The 17067-nt window shown below is 43.4% G+C and overlaps 1 protein-coding gene and 1 pseudogene across 11 annotated transcripts in view; both read right to left on the minus strand.

Moving 5' to 3' along the window:
* The window catches only part of tead1b (TEA domain family member 1b), a 313182-nt gene that overhangs the window by 138823 nt on the left and 157292 nt on the right, over positions 1 to 17067 (minus strand). The gene's annotated exons all lie outside the window — the stretch shown is intronic.
* Positions 16820 to 16938, minus strand: LOC119972034 (annotated as a pseudogene).

Below are 17067 nucleotides of genomic sequence, written 5' to 3' on the forward strand. Positions count from 1 at the left end.
TGGTTTGAAATGGAGTAGAGGTACACAAATCACTATAAGTAGCAACACAGGTCATTAAGACTATAAAAAATGCCAACAAAGAACTGGGCTTCATTGCCAGAGGGATAGAATTAACAACAGAGCAGTTATGTTAAACTCATATAGAACCACGGGTTAGACCTTGCGATACTATGAACAGTTCTGGTATACATATTATAAAAAGGATTTAGAGGCACCAGATAAGGTGGAAAAAAGATTTACAAGGGTGATACCAAATCAGAGAGGTTACACATATCAGAAAACTGCAATTCTTTTCGGGAGAAAAGTGGAGACTGAGGGGAGACCTCTTAGCAGACGTTAAGATTATGAACAGACTTTTTAAAGGTAGATGTAAAGTTATTTCTTTACCCGTGGGCAAGACCGAAACTCGAGCTGATGAATATGACACAGTACAAATACATCCAACAAGGAATTCAGGAGAAAGCTCTTTTACCCAGAGGGTGACGAGAAGTGGAACTCATTACAGGATGGAGTTAGCAGTGTGCGAGGTGGCCCAAGTGGATCATGGATACTGCAAGGGCCAGGTGAGTCGAATGGCCTGTTTCGGTGATGCACATTCCATACATTTCTGTGCCAAATATTTTCAGTCGTGAAACAGTTAACTTGTTGGGCTTAAGAGGTACCAGCTGAAAACACGGTTCAGTACAGCAGGGACTTATGTAAATTGTGTAATCTGAAACCAACCCACGCACTGCCTCGCTGAAGTTTACACTGCAGTTCACTCCTGGACACACCCTAAATGTTTAGTTTTTTAAAAAGCAAAATGGTGGTCAGCAAGATCAGAGTTTAACTTGCATTGATTGAAGAGTCCACACCCTTTGTGAGACTGATAAACGAAAATCATTGTACAATATAAACTAATCCCTATCACCAGCGCGAAAAACATCTCAATTTTTAAAATTAATTGGACAGAAAATATGGTACAACCTGCACAACACTGTAAATATTTCAAGAGCTTTCAGCAAATCGCACAAATTCAAATCCTGACATCAAGCCTCATTTACGTTTGAGAAACACTCCTCCTGTCCTGTTCATTATCCTTGCCCTCCACTTCCTCCATTTCTTTTCATGACGCAGAATGTCCACCAAACATGTAATCTCGGTGGGATAACTGCGATAACACGCTACAGATGACTACTTTGTCACTCAACCCGAGTTGTCACAAACAGCCCGAGAATGTCATCACTTTAGGAGTTACCTTTTTGAATCAGGAATCCACACAATTTCAGGAATGCAATCAGGATTAAACAATCATTTGATCTTATAAATCACTGATGAGGCCTCAGCTGGGATTGTGTGTTCAATTCTAGGCACTACTCATTCTAGGCAATGTCAAGGCCTTCGAAGGGGTGAAGAGATTTGCTGTAATGGCATCAGGGATGAAGGACTTCAATTACATTGCGGGACTAGAGAATCTGGGATCCCTCTCCTCAGCGTAGAGAATGGTAAGTGGCAATTTAATGGAGGCATTCAAAGTCATGAATGGTTTTGATAGAGTAAATAGAGAGAAAGTATGGCATGTCAGTAACGAGAGGACACCAATTTAAGGGGATTTAAATTCACTCTCATTTGAACTAAAGTTTCTTATTGAGGTGCTAAGTAAATGCAAGTACTTTCTTTTTCCAAAATGAAAAAAACTGGTGTGAACCAGGCAGCTTTCTATTAACTCAACTCATCCCTTTAAAAAGAACGTCCTCAAGAAGGTAGCAAGCATTTGGCTAGTAACTTGTAAACACTAAACTTCCAATCAAAATGTTGTAGAACTAAAGATGAGGGGATGGGTCAAGTTAAGAGTTCTCAGTGCCCTGACCTCAAAGAACATTCAGATCCCTTTTGCACTCTTTTTTTTTTCTCCTTTCCTCTTCATCCCCACCTGGTCATTAGAACACAAACACTGTGGGACATCCTGAAGTCAAGTTAGGTCAAGTTAGTAAAACATCCCAAGGTGCTTCACAGGAGTGTTCTCAAATAGAATTTTACGTCAAATGACCAAAGGAAATATTAAGGCCAGGTGATGAAAAGCTTGGTGAAAGAAGTGGAATCATAAAATTCCCACAGTGCAGGAGCAGGCCATTTGGCCCATGAAAGAGCACCCCACCTCGGCGCAGTCCCCTGTGCTACCCCCATAATCCATAACCCCACCTAACCTGCACATCCTTGGACTCTGGGGGGGAAACCCACTCAGATACAGGGAAAAAGGCCAAAAGGCACAGACATTCACCCAAGGCTGGAATTGAACCCAGGTCCCTGAAGCTGTGAGGCAGAAGTGCTAACCACCGCGCCACCCTGTGCCTCCTCCTTTTCATTCATTCATATAGGCCACGTGGGGCAGCACGGTGGTGCAGTGGGTAGCACTGCTGTCTCATGGCGCCGAGGTCCCAGGTTCAATCCCGGCTCTGGGTCACTGTCTGTGTGGAGTTTGCACATTCTCCCCGTGTTTGCGTGGGTTTCGTCCCCACAACCCAAAGATGTGCAGGTTAGGTGGATTGGCCACGCTAAATTGCCCCTTAATTGGAAAAATGAATTGGGCACTCAAAAGTTACAAAACATATAGGCCATGTAGAAGTTGACAGCCTGCAGTATGCAGTCAGCTCAAGCCACTATGGTTGTTCGCGGCAGTACAAAAGAGTTGAAATAAGACATCAATCTATATAATGCCTTTAAGCATCCAAAGGCGCTTCACAGGAGCATGAGTTAGCTTCTGGGTTTTCTACATTTAAACACCGACTACAGGCAATTAAGTTCTTTTTGAAGTGTAGTTACCATGGTAACATAAGGAAAGGTGCTAGCCAATTCACCTCTCCCAGGGAATCACATGGTCTGAGATGGGGTTTGGGTTGTGTCTAATGGTGACGTACACGACATCGAAGTTTGTGAAACAGGATAGATTGGCCCAGGGGTCTTTCGCTTGTCCATCGTTATTGTATGTTTAGGACTTTCATTTAAAGTTGTTGTGTTGAAATCTGTAAATATTGGATTATTAATGCTGCAGTTCCCTACAAACAGACGGACGACCAAGAAATCATCCGTCATCAAGTGAACAGACCAGAAGGGCAGCACGGTGGCGCAGTGGGTTAGCCCTGCTGCCTCAAGGCGCCGAGGTCCCAGGTTCGATCCCGGCTCTGGGTCACTATCCGTGTGGAGTTTGCACATTCTCCCCGTGTTTGCGTGGGTTTTGCCCCCACAACCCATAGATGTGCAGGGTAGGTGGATTGGCCACACTAAATTGCCCCTTAATTGGAAAAAATTAATTGGATAGTCTAAATTTTTTTTTTAAGTGAATAGACCAGATGAGACGCAACAAAAATTCCCAATGAAGTACTCCCACGATTTATTTGAGATCCCATAGTGGGTCATCAGGACCGTTGCACTCTACTACCTACAATTAAATCAAAACTTTGACTGGAATGTCAAGGGTTTTGCAAAATTATTTTAGATAATTGTTTGAATTACATAAAGTTTATACGGAAACTGGTCATTTGGCCCAACTTCTTTCAATTCATTCATGGGATAAGAGCATCACGGGCAAGGCCAGCATTTATTGTCTATACCTAGTTGTCCTTGAGGTGGTGGTAAGCACACACTCAAACTGCTGCAGTAAATGTGGCATAGTTACACCCACATGCAATTATCAAAAGGAAGATTGGCTTTTTGACCCAGTAATGATGAAGGAATGAATGCATTTCCAACTCAGGATGATGTGTGACTTAGAAGAGAACTTGTTCCTGGGATGGTGGGACTGTCCTCTGAAGAGAGTGGGGAATCTGAACGTGCATTCTTTAGGGTTTCGAGTGATCTCACTGAAACCTATAAAATACTTAAAGGGATGGACAGGGTAAGTGCAGGAAAGGTGTTTCCTCTGGTTGGGAAATCTAGCATCAAGGGACACAATCTTAAAATAAGCAGAAATGTTTTTACTCAAGAGTGTTGCGAATCTTTGGAATTCTCAACTCTAGAGGCCTGTGGAAGCTTAGTCGCTGAGTATGTATAAAGCAGAGATTTGACAGATTTCGAAATACCAATGACATAAAGGATATGGGGGTATTGTAGGAAAAAGGCATTGAAGTGGATGATCAGATGCCGTCACATTGAATGGCGGAGAAGGCTCGATGAGCTGAATGGCCTGCTCCTGTTATAATGAACCTGCAGGTGGTTATATTCCCATGTGTTTGCTGCCCTTGTCGTTCAAGGTGGTAGGGGTCACGGATTTGGAAGGTGCAGTTGAAGTTGGGTTGCTGCAGTGCATAGTGTATATGCTACTTTCAGTGTGCACTGGTGGTGACGGGGTGAATGTTTTCAGTGGTGGATGGGGTGCCAATTAGTCAGGCTGCTTTTTCCTGAATGGTGTCAGATTTGATTGGAGTTGCACTTATCCAGTGAAATGGAGAGTATCCCATCACACACTTGACCTGTAGATACATACAAAAATATGAATTAGGAGGCCCTCCCAGCCTGCTCCGCCATTCAGTAAGATCATGGCTGATCAGATTGATACTAAGTCCACATTCTGCCTATCCCTGATACCCTTCAAGTCCCTTTTTAGTCAAGATTCTATTTACCGTTTACTATGTATGAGTTGACCGTTGATTCTCTTTTGGGTTTTTTGTTTTGTTGTATTTAGAATGTAGGGGTGATGTTTGGGTTTGTATGTTGAAGGGGATGCTGGTTTGGGGATTGATATTGTATTTGCTATTGTTGGTTACCTTTTGTTTGCTGTGTATCTGATGAAAATGTGGAAAATGAGGAGCATAAACATTTTAAAAAAAGATTCTATTTACTTCTGTCTTTAAAATATCTGTTGACCCTACCTTCACCACTCTCTGGGAAGAGAGTTCCAACGATTCATAATCCTCAGAGAATATTTCTTCTCATCTCCATTTAAAAATGAAGGGTCCCCAATTTAAGACGGTGTATCCTCATCCTAGTCTCTCTCCTCAAGGGGGAACATCCTTTCAACATCCATCCTGTAAAGTCCCTTCTGTTTCAATAAGATCACTTCTCAATCTTCTAAACTCCAATGGAGAGTTCTAGCCTGTCCAAACTTTCCTCATAAGGGAACTCTCCAAACGAATGAACATTCTCTGAACTGCTTCTAACACATTTATATCCATTCTTAAATAAGGAGACCAAAACTGTACACAGTACTCCAGGTGTAGTCCTATCAACTGTAGCAAAACATTTCTTCTTTTATATTCTATCCTCCTTACAATAAACAACAATGTCTTCCTTATTACTGGCTGTACTTGCATATCAATCTTTCCCGATTAATGTACCAGGGCACCCAGGTCCCTCTGTACCGAAGAGTTAAGCAATCTCTCTCCATTTAAACAATATACTGCTTTTCTATTCTTCCTGCCAAAGTCGCCAAGGTCATTTTTGTCCACATTATATATACTCCATCTGTCAAACATTTGCCTACTGACTTAAACCTATCTAATCCCTTTGCAGAATCCTTATGTCCCCTTCACAACTTTTTTATTTTCCTACCTATCTTTATGTCATAAGCAAAGTTAAGCAAACGTACATTTGGTCCTTTCGTCCAATTAGTGATATAAATTGTAAATAGTTGAGGTCCCCTCACTGATTCCTGTGGCACTCCACTCTTCACATCTTGGAAACCCAAAAAAGACCCATTTATTCCTACTCTCTGTTTCCTGTTAAAACTAACCAATCCTCTAACCCATACACCATGAGCTCTAATTATCGCGTAATGACCTTTGATGTGGCCCCTGTATAATTGAATTTAAATTCCACCAGCTGCTCTGGATTTGAACCAGTGTCCTCAGAGAATTTGTTTAGGGCTCTGGATTATTAGTCCAATGACATTATCACAATGCCATCATCTCCCCCAGATGGCAGGCAGTATTTGTGGAGTCAGGAAGTGAGTTCTTTGTCACAGAATTCCCAGCCTCCAACCTGCCCTACGTAGTCACAGTATTTATATGGCTGGTCCAGTTAAGTTTCCAGTCAATGGTAACCCCCAGGATGTTGATGATGGGAAATTCAACAATAGTAATGCTGTTAAACATCATGAGGAGATGCTGAGTTTCTTGCGGGTCAGAGGTGGTCATTGCCCCAACACCTGTGTGGCACACGTTACTTGCCACTCATCAGCCCAAGCTTGAATGTTGTCCAGGTCTTGCTGCATGTGGTCACGTACTGCTTCAGTATCTGAGGAGCTGTGAATGGTAATGAACACTGTGCAATCAGTGAACATTCCCACTTCTGGTCTTAAGTCAGATGGAAGGTCAAGGGACTGGTACAATGCTGGTGTTTATATTCCACACTAGCCCCCTCCCACCCTACTTCATCAGCATATTTCCTCCAGGCCTTCCTCCCTCATGTGCTTAGCTAGCTTCACCTTAAATACATTCACATAGTTGGCATCAACTACCCAATGTGATAGTGAATTTAGCACCAATTGCCGAAGAATACATGCAACATTTAGATGTATAAACAAAATAAAAAATGATTTAAGGGCTGACATGGTGACGCAGTGCTAACCACTGCATCACCATGTCGGCCCTTAAATCATTTTTTATTTTGTTGCCTCACGACACCAAGGACCCGGGTTCAAACCAAGCCCCGGGTCACTGTCTGTGTGGAGTTGGCACATTCTCCCCGTGTCTGCGTGGGTCTCACCCCCACAACCCAAAAATGTGGGCTGGGTAGGTGGATTGGCCCTCAATTGGGGAAAAAAAACTAATTTATTTCTTAAAAAATGATTTTACTTCAGGTTCTCCCACAGTTCTGTTAAAAATTGACGAGCACCTTGTGCAAGGTTTTCTTGAAGCAGTTATCTTGGTTTCCATGAAATGCTAGAACCTTCTAAGGGTGGTCTCTTCAAAGCCTTTTTCTGGATCAAAGGACAACAATCTGCAGCATGAAAGCGACCATTTCATCTGCCAAACCAAATTGAAACTTCAAATGCAAGTCCTTGTGCACAACTTCCCTCCCTACCAGTGCCGCTGGATTCGATCCAAAAGACCAAACAGTTACAGTATGAAGAACTAATTGGGTGAGCTAGACTGTTCATTTTTGTCTTCATTATTGGAACAGATCCCCCCCCCCCAACCTTTTTTTAATCTTCTCCTTTTCAAAAAAAAAAAAAAATATTTTGTAAGCCATGTGAGATCTGCAGGCAGCCACATTTGCTGATTACTGGTCTGGAACCTGCTTTCTGTGTCTCGCCATGCCAATGCTGGTCACGGTTTGCAAAAGGAAAAATCAACTTCTCAGTAGACTGGCAGAGGCTGGAGATTTGAGTGTGTGTGTGTGTGTGTTGTGGAGGAGTGGGGGGGGGGGGGGGGGGGGGGATCCAGCCTTCAGGTAAACAGAAGATAAGGAGAGCCCAGAGAGAAAGAAAAATAAGACATTGTTTTGGATTAGGACATAGTTACCATGGAAATGGTTGCTAATTAACTACATTCAGCCAACAGCGGAGCAGGACAAAGGCAGTACGGCCAAAGCTGGCGGTATCTCAAAGCATACACTACACAACATCTTATGTAATCTGCTATTCTCCCATAACAGATAGGCCAAAGTATTTGCTAAGATTGCAGAACACGCCACAAGAATAGAATGGGGTAACGTGACCAAGACATTCTTTTGAGAGAGTTGGTTGAGAATTAAGACAAGAAATCTGGACTGCCCACGAGTGAGGGCCACAGTACAACTCCACGGTCAGTGACTTATGTAGAGCACAGAAATAGGCCATTCAGCCCAAAAGGTCGCTGCTGGCATTTATGCTCCTCACAAACCTAACAACCTCCATTTCATCTAACCATAGCAGAATATTCTTCCTTTCCATTCTTCTCATATTTATCCAGCAACTCGCCAAAGTTGGCTTCATAGCACCTGCCACACCCACAATGTCTACTGCCCAGAACAACAAACTTGGGAACACCATTACTTGCATGTTCATCTCCAAGTCAAAATACCCTGACTTCGCGACATCACGGGCGGCACAGTGGCGCAGTGGTTAGCACTGTTGCCTCATGGCGCTGAGGTCCCAGGTTCGATCCTGCCCCAGGTCACTGTCCGTGTGGAGTTTGCACATTCTCCCCGTATCTGCGTGGGTCTCACCCCCACAATCCAAAAAGATGCGCAGACTAGGTGGATTGGCCACACTAAATTGCCCCTTAATTGGGGGGGGAAAAATAATTGGGTACTCTAATTTTTTTTTTTATTACTCTTCCTTCACTGATGCTTGGTGAAAATGCTGGAACTCCCTTGAAAACAGCACTGTGGGTGTGCCTGCACCACACTGTACTGCAATGGTTCAAGAAGACAGCTCAGGGCAGCACGGTGGCACAGTGGTTAGCATTGCTGCCTACGGCGCTGAGGACCCGGGTTCGAATCCCGACCCTGGGTCACTGTCCGTGTGGAGTTTGCACATTCTCCCCGTGTCTGCATGGGTTTAACCCCCACAACCCAAAGGATGTGCAGGGTAGGTGGATTGGCCATGCTAAATTGCCCCTTAATTGGAAAAAATAATTGTGTGCTCTAAAGTTATAAAAAAAAAGACAGCTCAAGGGGGAATAATTGCTGGTCTTACCAGCAATGCCCACACCCCATGAACAAATATAAAAAAGTCTAGCTTCTTCTTTCAATGCACCTTTGTCAAGATTATTTTCCTGATGTGATGACACCAAAATATTAACCACCACTGAAACTGCATCAGCTTTTCCGGTGCCCACGTTTAACAGCAATGGGAATGAAGGGCAATCCAAACCAAGCAATTTGACTTTTTTACATCTGCTTTTCAAAATACACACATAACGCAGACAACTAAATCTGCAAAGTCACTCATTCTAAAAAGCAAGGTCTTTCAGCTGAGTATTTTAAGGAAGAACACTAAAACATAACCCCTACTCCTTGGTTTCTTGCGATAGACTTTGGTGCGTGAATCTCACCACAATTCATAAAACATTCAAGAGAACTCAGTCTTAATAATTATCACATCGCATTCCAGGGACTTTGACACATCACCTTTTTTTTAAAATTTAGAGTACCCAATTATTTTTTTCCCCCAATTAAGGGGCAATTTAGCGTGGCCAATCCACCTAACCTGCACATCTTTGGATTGTAGGGGTGAAACCCTCGGCACACCATCGTGGCTGGCACTGCCAATACAGCACTATTGGATTGCTACAGCGTCAGAGGTGCCATCTTTCAGATAAAATGTTAAACCAAGGCTCTCAGGTGGATGTAAAAGATACTATGGCCAGAACCGGGAGTTTGCACTAGGGTGCAGGACCATTATTTATCACCAATAAATAGATTGTCCAGTCACGATTATACTGCAATTTGTGGAAGCTGGCTCTGCACATATCCACTGTCACATTTCCTACACTGCAGCAGCGACTAAACTTCAAAAATACTTTATTTGCATTGCTGCCTCACGGTTCTGAGGTCCCGGGTTCGATCCCAGCTCTGGGTCACTGTGGAGTTTGCACATTCTTCTCGTGTTTGCGTGGGTTTCGCCTCCACAACCCAAAAGATGTGCAGGGTAGGTGGATTGGCCACACTAAAATTGCCCCTTAATTGGAAAAAATGAATTGGGTATTCTAAATTTATTTTGAAAAAAAAGATACTTTATTGGCTTTTAAGCACTTTAAAAAGCCTTAAGGTAGTAAAAAATGTGGATAAAGCAGGCTAGCATTTCCGAGTATTTAACTGCTAAGCGTCAGATTGCTGTCTCCCAAAAAAGACAAGTCTCAAAACACTGAACTTGTTTTTTTTCTGTCAAAGTAATTATCCTGTGCCTTCCAGGCGCCACACCATTTTTGTGTGACTGCTCGTCAGGTGGGGGAAGCCTTGGGTGCAAAACACACACACACTTCTTCCAAGTCCCCATCATGAGGACGACAGGAAAATTGTATTTCTTTCCATATACTATTTCTGTTTGCTGGAGTGGGTTTTGCAAGCCCCAAAAAGGACCGCACCTCCCTGGAGTGGTAGTAACCATCAGGGGAAGCCTGCTGAGAAGTGGGGAACATTTTAAAAAAAATTTTAGAGTACCCAATTATTTTTTTCCAATTAAAGGGCAATTTAGCGTGGCCAATCCACCTAATCTTTGGGTTCTGGGGGTGAAACGCACGCAGACATGGGGCGAATGTGCAAACTCCACACGGACAGTGACCCAGGGCCAGGATTCAAACCCGGGTCCTCAGCGCCGTAGTCCCAGTGCTAACTACTGCACTACATGCTGCCCAAGTGGGGAACATTCTGAATGGTAAATGTAAATGCTTTTATACCTTCAAATCTAACAACTAAATGCTGTATTGCAATATAGATTTGTTTTTAATACCCTGATTCATCACAGGGAACTATTCTGCAACGGTATGTTGTGTTATATGTTGTATATTCAGTAGGAATCATGAAGATGTTCTGAGTCTTGTATGGTTGAACATCAAGTGTTCATTTTTTTTCAATCACATCCTTAAAGTTACAAAGCCAACACAAAGAGTGGTCAGGGCAAACCCTTCATCCACCTCATTGTTTGCTCCAAAGAAAAAAATTCAAATTCAGATTGAAGCCAATTCTTGGTCGCCACAAGAAAGACGTACAAGATCCAAGCTGACAAGAAAAGGCATGGAACTTGGGCTTGATCTAATGCTTGATCTTAGCAAAATAGGCCGAGAAGTGATTACGTTAAGTGTTCATTGATAACACATAACTATGTAGATATATACAGAGTATAGACCAGGCTATGAGCCAACTCCATGCTTGCTTCTACACAGGTCTTTGTCCAGTCCACAACTCTCAGGTCATGGGCGGGATTCTCCGTCCCATCGGCCCTCACAGGCAGCGGGATCCTCTGACCCAGCAGCTGGCCAATGGGTTTCCCCTCCCATTGTGGGCACCCCACTCCGTCGAGAAATCTGTAGGCAGCTGCCAGCGAAGCGGAGGACCCCGCCGACAGAAAATCACGCCCAGTATGTCCTTTTACATCACACTATGGGCAGTACTGCTTCCTATTACCTCATTAATCATCGCTATGCCAGATACCCTTATATATACACAAGTTGGTCCTTACATTGACCAGCATTGTGTAATTGGTGTCATGCGTTAACAGTACTTTTCCCAATTGTCAAATGTGCTAAAATGCATTAAAAAAGTAAAATTAATAACATGACTGCAGAGGCTGATAATACCCGTGCTGTGATTTAAATTGGCTGACACCCGTGGCTGTTTAAAAAAGACCCTGCTCTTGAAAGTTGAACAAAATTTCTGCACTTGCTCCCATCCATTGACTGATTGGCTCTGGTTTGATATGACAACTGGCCACCATTCTGTTTGGTCAGTTTCAAACAAAGTAGTTAAAAGTTTTTGTTATGACAGCTGCAGCCATTAGGAATGCTTGGCTGAGTTTTAAAAGGTACAGCCCAGCATTTGGTCCATTGATGCAAGAATGACTGAATCATTGGTGATATGATGATAGTGGATACGAAGGGGGAGGGTGAGAGATCCCCAGTTAGGATAGTCACGTGGAACGCAAGGGGGTTGGGAGGCACAGTCAAGAAATGAAGGGTGCTTGCGCATCTTAAAAGTTTGAAAGCTGATGTAGCAATGCTGCAGGAGACTCACTTTTTAAAATAAACTTTCAAATCGAGGGGCAATTTAGCGTGGCCAATCCACGTCTTTGTGTTGTGGGGGTGAAACCCATGGGGAGAATGTACAAACTCCACATGGACAGTGACCCAGAACTGTAGGCAGCAGTGCTAACCATTGCATCACCGTGCCGCACCCCCAGAAGGATGTTACCTAATGCTACACACATTATTAACATTTTGGATAAATGTGCACTTCTAGAAAATTTATCACCTGTAACATACTTCTGACTCAGCACGAGCAATGACATGCTTGCACATGAGATGTTGTGCAAGGATGTTCACGCAAAGGAGTGCGCACGAGACATTGCACAAATGTGCGCAAAGGTGCTCATGAGAGCAAGATATGTGAGAATGTGTTGGCAAGAGAGAAACTCGAGATGATGCACATGTGCAAGAAATGGGCAACAATGGGTAAGAACCCATGTAAGTGACAGGATAATGGTGTACAAGTGAATGGTAGCTTTCTTTTCTCGTTCATGGGCGCTGCAGGCTGGGCCAGTATTTATTGCCCATCCCTAATTGCCCTTGAAGGGACAGTTAAGAGTCAACCACGTTGCTGTGCATCTGGAGTCAGATGTAGGCCAGAGCAATAAGGATGGTAGATTTCCTTCCCGAAAGGACATTAGTGAACCAGTTGAGTTTTTTATGACAATCGACAATGGTTTCATGGTCATCATTATACTCTTAATTTTTTTTATTGAATTCAAATTTCACCATCTACAATGGAGGGATTTGAACCTGGTTCCCCAGAGCATTACTCTGGACCTCTGGTTTATCAGTCCAGTGACAATCCCACTATGCCACTTCCTCCCCTTGAGTAAGACATGTGAGAACATGTGAGTGTGTGCATATGAATATATCTAAACGTGTGTGTGAGGTATGTGTACACACAAGTGAGTGAATGTGACAATTTAGCAGCAAATTAAATTTTCAATTTTGTACATTTTTCTTTGTTCAGGTAAAATTGCTTCTTAACGGGGGAGCACATGGTTAGCTCTGCTGCCTCATGACACCGATGTCCCAGGTTCGATCCCAGCCTCGGGTCACTGTCCGTGTGGAGTTTGCACATTCTCCCCGTGTTTGCGTGGGTTTTGCCCCCACAACCCAAAGATGTGAACACTAAATTGGTCCTTAATTGGAAAAAATGAATTTGGTACTCTAAATTTATGGGGAGTGGGGGGAAAATGCTTCTGAATGGTTTACTTCTTTGGAAAAATTAGACACTCATTTGTTCTCAAAATGCCACACGGTTAATAGCAAGCTTCAAACCTACTGTACAGCAGATGGGTGAAATTGTTTGCACAGCATGCACATGTTGGAAAATCTACCAATTTTAAAGCAAGCTGATGCTTTAACAAAAATGCCTATGCCCTACAGCTGTTAAAAACTGGTTTAAAAATAAATTGATTTGAACCTGGCAGGTGGAAATGGATTGCCTCTAGTCACCAATGCCCAATTCTACCTTGCATGTTCACACATGCCTTCTACAGGTAATGTGACACTCTCCAGCACATTTTCTGATTCAGGGAGTGTGCAAACAGACCCTAGAATTCAGTCTATCTGGTAAGATGAGGCAGAGTATGTGTGTTTAGGACACTGTTGCGATATCAGAATCTGAAAGGTAATTTTTTTTCTGCATACTTTATTTAAATTCTCAGAAGCAAAACCATAAAATTACCAACTTTTCAAAGTCCATGGCAATAAATGTGAGACTGAGTTCTCCCAATAAATCGAGCCTTCGATCATGACTGATCTGTACCTCAACCTTACTTTTGCAGTTGATTGCTGGGAAGCATGTTTCCCGGGTTGTTTAGTTGTTGTAACCTGTTTTGAAACATGTTTGTCGTAAATACAGTTAAAAAAACGTATTTTTGCAAAACCCAATCAGATGGCTTAAAATGGATCTGCCAATGCATTTTTTCCAATTAAGGACCAATTTAAAAAATAAATAAATTTAGAGTACCCAATTCATTTTTTCTGATTAAGGGGCAATTTAGTGTGGCCAATCCACCTAACCTGCACATCTTTGGGTTGTGGGGGCGGAACCCACGCAAACACGGGGAGAATGTGCAAACTCCAAACGGACAGTGACCCAGGGCCGGGATCGAACCTGGGACCTCGGCGCCATGAGGCAGCAGGGCTAACCCACTGCGCCACCGTGCTGCCCATTAAGGACCAATTTAATGTGGCCAATCCACCTACCCTGCAGATTTCAGAGCCGATAACACGTTTGAGAACTTTGGTGAGAAAAGGGAGGTAGGAGATGGGGCGGTAATTTGCAGGGACAGAGTCAAGCATGTAATGTTGAGGAGGCGGGTCCCAGAACCTGGAATCATACAGCACAGGAGGACATTTGATCCATTGTGCCCTTACATTTTCCTTGGTGGAGCTATCCAGCAATTTCCAGTCCCCTTGCTCCTTCTCCAAGGCCCAGCATAATTCAGAATTTATTCCATTCCCTTTTGAAGGTTACTGTTGAATTGGTTCCCTCAGCGATCACAACTCACTGCATGAAAAAAAAATTCTCCTCAAACCCCTTAGAAACTTTCTCCTTTTTTAACTCTTATCAAATCCTTTCATAATTTGGAATATATTTATCAATTCTCCTCCTTAACCTTCTCTGTTTTAAGGAGAACAACCTGGCTTATCTGGTCTCTCAATATAACTGAAGTCCCTCACAACTTAATAAACGGGATGTGTGGGTTGGAGAGCAACCTCTCCACCCTGTGCTCTGGCCTGGCAGAGGACCTGTTGGAATTCTTGGCTCTTGAGAAGGTTAAGTTTGAACTGAGGGGAAGGATGGAGGGGTTCTAAAATTCAGGGGCATTAACTGGAATTCAAGAACTGGATAACATCCAACATTAGTTGTGGGGGTGGGGGGGGGGGGGGGGGGGCGCTGTGTGTGTTAATGGTGACTCTGGGTGATTCCTGATTCCTTTTTGTCATTTGTTTATGTGAACATGCGGGCTAATGTTTGGGGTTTGGTGGGTGGATGGGATCGTTGTTATTGATATGCAGATTGACATATTTGTTACTAATTATTGTTTATAGTTGGTGGGTGTAAATTTGGGAGAAAATGTGAAAAAGGAGGAGAATAAAAATATGTTTAAAAAAATAAATTAATGGGATGTGTGCATCACTACCAAGGGCAGCATTCACAATTGCTATTGCGAAGATGATCGTGAGTAGCCTTCTTGAACCGTTGCAGTCCCTATGGCGTAGTACCCACACAGTGCTGCTTTATACGGACAGGACATTGTTGGGGCAAATTTTCACACCATCAGGTAGTTGCCAATGTTAGAGCTGCACTGGCACAACTTGGCTAAGGTCACTGTTAGTCCTGGAGCACAAGTCTGGACCAAGCCTACAGCTGGGATGTTATCAAAGTTGACAGCTTTTGCTGTACCCTATGCCTTTCAAGCTGTTTCTCGATATCACGTGGAGAGAATCAAATTGGCTGAGGAGTGGCATCTAAAATGTTGGAAATCTCAGGTGGAACATAGAACATTGGAAATGGATCAGCCATTCAACACTTCTGGCCAAATGCTTCAGCCATGTCTTTTGCACTCGTGCTGGGCCCTGCCATCAACGAGAATGGGAATGTTTGTGGAGCTTTTTCCCCATTAGCTGCATTAATTGTGAACCATTACTCTTGACTGGATGGCTGTTTTCAAGGGAGGCAAGTAGTTAAACTGATAGTTGCCAAGGAGATAATAAGGGAAGGTAGTTGGGACATGAGGGTGGGGCCAAGGGAAGGTTTCAAGAACAAGATGAACTTGAAAATAGTTCAAGAGAAGGTGGGAATGAAATTACAAGAGGCGTTGGCACAGGGCTAAGACTGGGGGACTATCTGAGGGCAGGCTTGGCTAGGTGGCATGAGGAGTGGGAGGAAATCAGAGCCAGCACATTGCTCAGAAACACAGAATTTATCAGCACCTACTGTGGAGTTCCAGTGTCAGCCGCATTCCTCACTCATGCCCTAAGTTCGAGACAAAACAAATCAGGCCTACCTGGAAGGAACGCCTGTTTTAACCACTGAGGCTGAAAGTTTAGAATTTTCCCCAAGTATCCTGTTTATATGGGAACAGGCGGAGGTCAGTCAGTCAACTGCACCATTCAATTAGATCATGATTGTTCTGTATCGCAACTCCATTCACCCATCTTGGTTCTGTAACACTCGATACTCTTACATAACAAAGTCTATCAATCCCAGTTTGGAAATTCACAATTAACTCCCTCCCCCACTGTTCCAGCTTTTTGTGAGAGAGTGTTCCTGATTTCCACTCCCCTTTATGTTAAGTAGTGCCTGGCATCATTCCTGTATGGCCTAACTCTGATTTTAAGGTCATGCAGTTCTCCCAACAGAGGAAGTAACTTCTCTCTCAATCAGGTTTGCAATGATAGAAATTACATTTCTATTTACACTGACCAGAGCAACAGAGAAAATCCAGCCAAAAATAAAATTACAATTACAAAATAACAAATTTACAAAATAAGCATGAAATTAATGGTAGTTGTGAAAAAATAAAATTGAGGGACTGAGTTTTCTCCTTGTTACACTTTTATCACTTTTGATTCTAAAGAACTCAAGGCGTTTGACAGATTTGAAAAGGTTTCCACTTGTGGAAGAGACCACAATTGGAGGCCCTCTATATGACAATCACTAATAAATCCAATAGGGAATTCAAGAGAAATTTCTTTACCCAGAGAATAGTGAGAATCTGGAACTCACTACTCCAGAGAATAGATGAGGTGAATCATACAGATAATGGCTTCCTTTTGCACTGTTAATATTCAATAACTATCACCAGCACAAATCTGTTGGACTGAATGGCCTGATTCATAGAATTTACAGTGCAGGAGAGGGGCATTCGGCCCATTGAGTCTGCATCGGCCCTTGGAAAGAGCATTCTACTTCAGTCCACCTCCACCATAACCCCACCTAACCTTTTGGAGACTAAGGGGCAATTCAGCATGGCCAGTCCACCCACCCTACACATCCCTGGACCACGGGAGGAAACTGGAGCACCAGGAGGAAACCAACACAGACATGGGGAGAAAGTGCAAACTCCACAGACAGCCACCCAAGGCTGGAACCGAACTCGGGACTCCGGAGCCGTGAGGCAGCAGCGCCAACCACTGTGCCACCGTGTCGCCCTTAAAGTCTACTGCAGCTGGTATACCCAGGCCATCTACCATCCAAGTACTAACCCGGCCCGAGCCTGCTTAGCTTCCAAGATCAGACGAAATTGGGCATTTTCAGACGAGTATGGCCGTAGTCCATAAGCTCATGATTTTTAGAAGGGGATTTTTTTTCTATCCTGTCTGAACTACATGCCATTTTTTGGAAGCTACTTTTCACCATACAAGCAGGTAGGCCCACTCAAAAATTATAGGGCACCTCAGTAAG

Source organism: Scyliorhinus canicula, chromosome 9 (assembly GCF_902713615.1).
Source record: "Scyliorhinus canicula chromosome 9, sScyCan1.1, whole genome shotgun sequence".
Lineage (NCBI taxonomy): Eukaryota > Metazoa > Chordata > Chondrichthyes > Carcharhiniformes > Scyliorhinidae > Scyliorhinus > Scyliorhinus canicula.